This window comes from Puma concolor, chromosome A2 (assembly GCF_028749965.1).
Source record: "Puma concolor isolate L17-30 chromosome A2, mPumCon1.1.hap2, whole genome shotgun sequence".
In the NCBI taxonomy this organism is placed as follows: domain Eukaryota; kingdom Metazoa; phylum Chordata; class Mammalia; order Carnivora; family Felidae; genus Puma; species Puma concolor.
The window spans coordinates 18,135,662-18,141,661 of NC_141668.1; positions in this window are offsets into that span (position 1 = coordinate 18,135,662).

Below are 6,000 nucleotides of genomic sequence, written 5' to 3' on the forward strand. Positions count from 1 at the left end.
GACATAATCTGCTATGAACATTGCAAGGGATGTGAATAGGCATACGGAATGGTGTGCCGAGAGCCACAGTGCAAATGTGCAGGAGGCCAGCAGACCTGAGTGCTATCATCACGTTTCAAGCATAATGTTTGAAGCTATCTTAGTGAATTATCCCATGATGGCCAAACCTATGAAGTGAAACCCTCTCGGTTCCTCCATGTTGTCACCACTTTTTAAACCTCCCTACCTCATGCACTCCTCTCTCCTCTCTGTGATTTTGCTCCCTTATCCCACATCAGCTTGTTCTTTCATTCCTTGATTTGTTCTTCTGACCACCAGGGACTCTACTCCTGACCCACGAAGTACAAGCAGGAACACCCTGCTGTCCAGCCAAAGGAACCTAAATACCCCAAGTGCCCCAACAAGTTAAGCTTCTGAAAAGTTTCCTCAATGTCACGGCAGAGCTCATTGAATTTCAAATTGCAAGACAGGGTCACCCCCCAAAAAATATGGGAGTGAGACTGGATTATTCAATGTGGAAGCAAGTCATTCATTCTGCTGACAACAGCAGGGCCTTCTGTCACAGTTTCGTGGGACGGGCCATGTATTGAGAATGGATGACCGCTCTATGATGATCTGGAAAAGGGCCACTGTAAAGAGAAGTAATCAGAAGGCCAAACAGCAGAGAGAGTAATCAGAGATAGGCGGCTTTCTGGAACAAATACATCACTTAGATTATGTTTAAAGCCCCAGAAGACTCTGAAAATAGCAGCAGCCAAGATCTGAAGGGCAGTGTTTTAATGTATGTAATATGGAACAGCCATTTGTCACACATCAGTCTTCTCAGCCATATCCAGTCCTTCCAGCTGGCGACATAGTCAACAGGGTCATCTTCTCCCACCCACAAAGGACTAATACAAATTTTAAAAAGCACCATCAGATTTGTCAAGTACTTTTGAAAGGACAACGAAAAGTCTTGGCCATTTGATTATGATTATGCACAGTAAAACAAAAGAGAGTACATTGGAATTGAGTTTTGTCAGGTGAAGCACAAGAAAAAGAGGAAAAAAATGAAATAAGCAGGATGGACCCAGGTTATGTCACAATCCTAAGTGATTCAGGCTTCAAAATGAAGAAACATTTTGAGCACTTACTAAATGCAAGGCAGCGTTCCATGCTGTCAGCCATTAATTTTTAAATCTAACTGTCCATAAAAATTATCTGGATGAACGTTAAAAAAAAAAAAACAACACTCTTGGGATTCTCCTTACAGCTTCTAAATCAGAATCTCTGATCTGAGACCCTAGACTCTAAATTTTTTAAAGGGCACCTTGGGTGATCTTGATGTAGCTTCTAATTCTGTAGAATTAACAGGACATAGCCCCTGCCCTCATGTATTCGACAGTACAATTTATGAGGAAATGCCTAAGTGTAGATAAAACGTGAATGTGTAAAATATTAAATAACAATATAGCAACACAAGGGATATCATGATGCAATAAATAATAATGTCCCCTTTTCTCTGTCCTTTGACCAAGCACAGAGAAGTAAAGGTAATGATACATAGATAGAACAGGAGCAAAAAAGAAAAAAAAATTCTCCCTATTTTACTGGATTATTTCAAATCAAATTTTATGTGATTGTAAATTACAAAAAAAGGAACCGAGAAATCGTGTGAGGAGAGAAAATGCAAGTAAATAAAAAGATTTAGCTGCAGCCACAATGATTTTTCCTATGGTTTTGAACATGCAAATCATTCTCCAAACTAACAATTAGCACAGAGCTAATAATTAAACAACATTTGTAATAATAATTAAAGTGCATTAGAAGAATGTTAGCATCCTTCAAATTTTAACAGCCCCTAAAAAATAATTTTCATTTTAATGTGCCTAACTAATTAAATTGACTACATTTGTCTGGCAGTAGTCTAAAAACCTGGCTGAAAATCATGAGCAAAACACTGTACGAAAATAAAAGGAAAGAGGAACTATAAGGGCATACAGTTTATTACACATTAACCAAGTTTTAGAGGAATTATATAGGTTTCATGTTCAAATCCCTCTGGTCTGCCTTTGTCCTGAACCTGCTCAGGTAACCTCCCTGTTACCCTCAAGTGTAGGGTAGCCCCTAGTTATCAACAGGCAGAGTTCCTTGAAGTCATCTATCAAAAGGACTTGACTTTGGAGTCACCCAGCTACCCTAGAATTCCCTGGGACCCTGTTAGAACACCCAACTTCATTATACTGAAACCCACCCCCCAAATTAACCCTCTCTGGGCTTCCATATGTTGATGTTGTACCCTTCTTATGCCCCCCCCCAGGCCATATTCATCTTTAACTGGCATGAATTTCACAATGTGGACAATATTTCTTTTTTTTTTTTTTTTTTTTAATTTTATTTTTTTTTTAATTTTTTTTTTCAACGTTTATTTATTTTGGGGACAGAGAGAGACAGAGCATGAACAGGGGAGGGGCAGAGAGAGAGGGAGACACAGAATCGGAAACAGGCTCCAGGCTCCGAGCCATCAGCCCAGAGCCTGATGCGGGGCTCGAACTCACGGACAGCGAGATCGTGACCTGGCTGAAGTCGGATGCTTAACCGACTGTGCCACCCAGGCGCCCCTGTGGACAATATTTCTAACAAGAATTTCATTTGCCCTTGAAATGCTGTATCTAAAAGCATCTTGCCATACCAAGTGGATTATCTGAAGATGCTAAGAAATTAATCGTTAATTATTTTTGCCCTCTTAATATTGGCTCATCATTTAGCTACTTCCCTTCAGAAATATAAAAGAATTTAAAGATGGGTTATCTCTTCTTTGTAAATTTAAAAGATAAGAAAATACCATATGTATACACAAGAAACTACGAGAAGCAACCCAAAACAATTTGGAACAAATGTAAGAGCTGTATGTGCCCTCCAAATATTGGAGAATTAAAAAAAAATTTTTTTAAAGGAAGCCACATCTAAACTTCCTGCCTGTAAGCTAATTGAAAGAACACTAATTGAAGAAACTATAGTTTTAAAGAATGAAGCCCCCGCCCTGACTCTGTTCCCCAGATAAACAGAAAACCTTACCCCAACTTCTCTATGTTTCAGAGACCCTGTTTGTTAAAAGAGAGACTGAATTAAATCCATGTTCATGACTGGAGGAGGGAGGATCAGAACCACCACGAAGAATTTCCCAATTCACACCATCCATTTCACGGCCTAGAAGATTCACACATTACCTGCCCTCAGACTTGCCCCTGAAAAACAGTAGAATATGGGATGTCGCAAATGTAGCTCGAAAAATCACTCCATGAAACTGTTATCCCTCCTCACTTTCCATCTGAAAGCCACTGACTGATAGTCTCGAGGACTTTTCTATTCCTCACATTCTTGGAAACATCAGCACCGTATTGGAAAATCTTGATCTATAAGCCTTGAAATATGAGAAGATAGCAAATAGGCAGAGGCAGCGATCCTCAAGTCTCTACGTGCATAAAAATTCAATTTAATGAGAGTTACGCACCTACTTTGCCCCAAGACAGTCTTGGGGAATCAGCAGTAAGGAAACGTACACATACACACATGACTCGAAGCCAAAGTCCCTGACCTCGTAAAGCGTGCCTTCTCTAGTCCTGTCCCAAGAGATTCTGACACAGTAGAGCTTGGGTATAGGCCAGAAAGCTGCGTTTCAAGACACAGAGTGATACAGATGATCCAAAGACCACACTGAGAAACACCTGATTAAGGAATTAGGTTGTTGGAAACTTGAAGCTTATATAAATTCTGTGGGTCCTCTTTAAGAATATTATGAGAGCACAGACAGTAGCTTAACTGTACAACAGAGTGACTATGAGGTCCATGAACATATCCCACTAAACTCATCAAATGTATGCTCCCTTCAACGTCCCCTAAGCTGAGTGCCCAGAAGGTCTACTCCAGCACTGCCCCACACCAAAGAAAGCTTAACAGAAAGGAAGTCAGAATGGAAAGAGACAATGGTCCTGACTGCCATTAAAACATCTCACTTTTACCAACCTTACAAACACATGGCTATGTATCCCATTGCTAGGCTCTTCCCAGAGACCTGGAATGACCCAGTCAAGTGAGAGGCCCTGAGACTTCAGTTCCACGGACCCCCCTGTAAATCCCCCTACAGGTGGGGTCAGGGGTAGTGGCCAACAGACTAACAACACAGGCAAACAAGAACCCATGTGTGAAGCAGACAGTGTGGAATCTGAGCTTGATCCCAGCTCCACGTTAAAAGTTCAATAAATGCTTTTGCTAGATTATCATGAAAGCCTATTTGGTATTACCCGCTAACAGTAACTCATAAGTAAGGAGGAGAAAGAATTGTTTTAAACTATCTTTTAGAAGTGAGAAGTATATGTAATAGTTTGAAAAATTATATTCAATGTTTCTATTGTTTTTCTTTTTAAATGTAAACTAAACTAGATTTGATCAAATCTTGAGGTGCCTGGGTGGCTAGGTTGGTTAAGTGTCTAACTTTGGCTCAGGTCATGATCTCACAGTTCATGGGTTCAAGCCCCATGTAGGGCTCCGTGCTCACAGCTCGGAGCCTGGAGCCTGCTTCAGATTCTGTATCTCCCTCTCTCTCTGCCCCTCTCCTGCTTGCACTCTGTCTCTCTCTGTCTCTCTGTCTCTCTCTCCCCCTTGTCTCTCTCTCTCTCAAAAATAAACATTAAAAAAATTTTTTTTAAAGATTTGATCAAATATTCTTGACTTGGGAAGACATATGGACTATAGATTGAGAAAGCATTACGGGAGTTGTGAATTTTAATTTTTTTTTTTCCCAACGTTTATTCATTTTTGGGACAGAGAGAGACAGAGCATGAATGGGGGAGGGGCAGAGAGAGAGGGAGACACAGAATCGGAAACAGGCTCCAGGCTCTGAGCCATCAGCCCAGAGCCCGACGCAGGGCTCGAACTCATGGACCGCGAGATCGTGACCTGGCTGAAGTCGGACGCTTAACCGACTGCGCCACCCAGGCGCCCCAGGAGTTGTGAATTTTAAAGAAATAAATACTTCCTCTACTACAAAGCTGTAATCATCAAGACAGTATGGTATTGGCACAAAAACAGACACATAAACCAATGAAATTGAATAGAGAACCCAGAATTGGACACACAAATGTATGGCCAACTAATATTTGACAAAGCAGGAAAGTATCCAATGGAAAAAAGACAGTCTCTTTAGCCAATGGGGCTGGTAAGACTGGACAGTGACATGCAGAAGAATAAAATTGGACCACTTTGTGACACTACACACAAATATAAACTCAAAATGGATGAAAGACCTACGTGTGAGACAGAAAACCATCAAAACCCTGAAGGAGAAAACAGGCAACAAACTCTTTGACCTCAGCCACAGCAACTTCTTACTTGACACATCTCTGAAGGCAAGGGAAATAAAAGCAAAAATGAACTATTGAGACCTCACCAAAATAAAAAGCTTCTTCACTGCAAAGGAAACAATCAACAAAAGGCAACCGACGGAATGGGAAAAGATATTTGAAAATGACATATCAGATGAAGGGTTAGTATCAAAAATCTATAAAGAACTTACCAAACTCAATACCCGAAAAACAAATAATCCAGTGAAGAAATGGGCAGAAGGCATGAATAGGCACTTTTCCAAAGAAGACATCCAGATGGCCAACAGACACATGAAAAGATGCTCAACATCACTCATCATCAGGGAAATACAAATCAAAACCACACTGAGACACCACCTCACACTGGTCAGAGTGACTAAAATTAACAACTCAGGAAACAACCGATGTTGGCGAGGATGTGGAGAAATGGGAACCCTCTCGCGCTGTTGGTGGGAAGGCAAACTGGCACAGCTGCTCTGGAAAACAGCATGGAGGTTCCTCAAAAAATTAAAAATAGAACTACCCTATGACCCAGAAATAGTACTACTAGGGATTTATCCAAAGAATACAGGAGTGCTGATTCACAGGGGCACAGGCACCCCAATGTTTATAGGAGCACTTTCAGCAACAGCCAAAT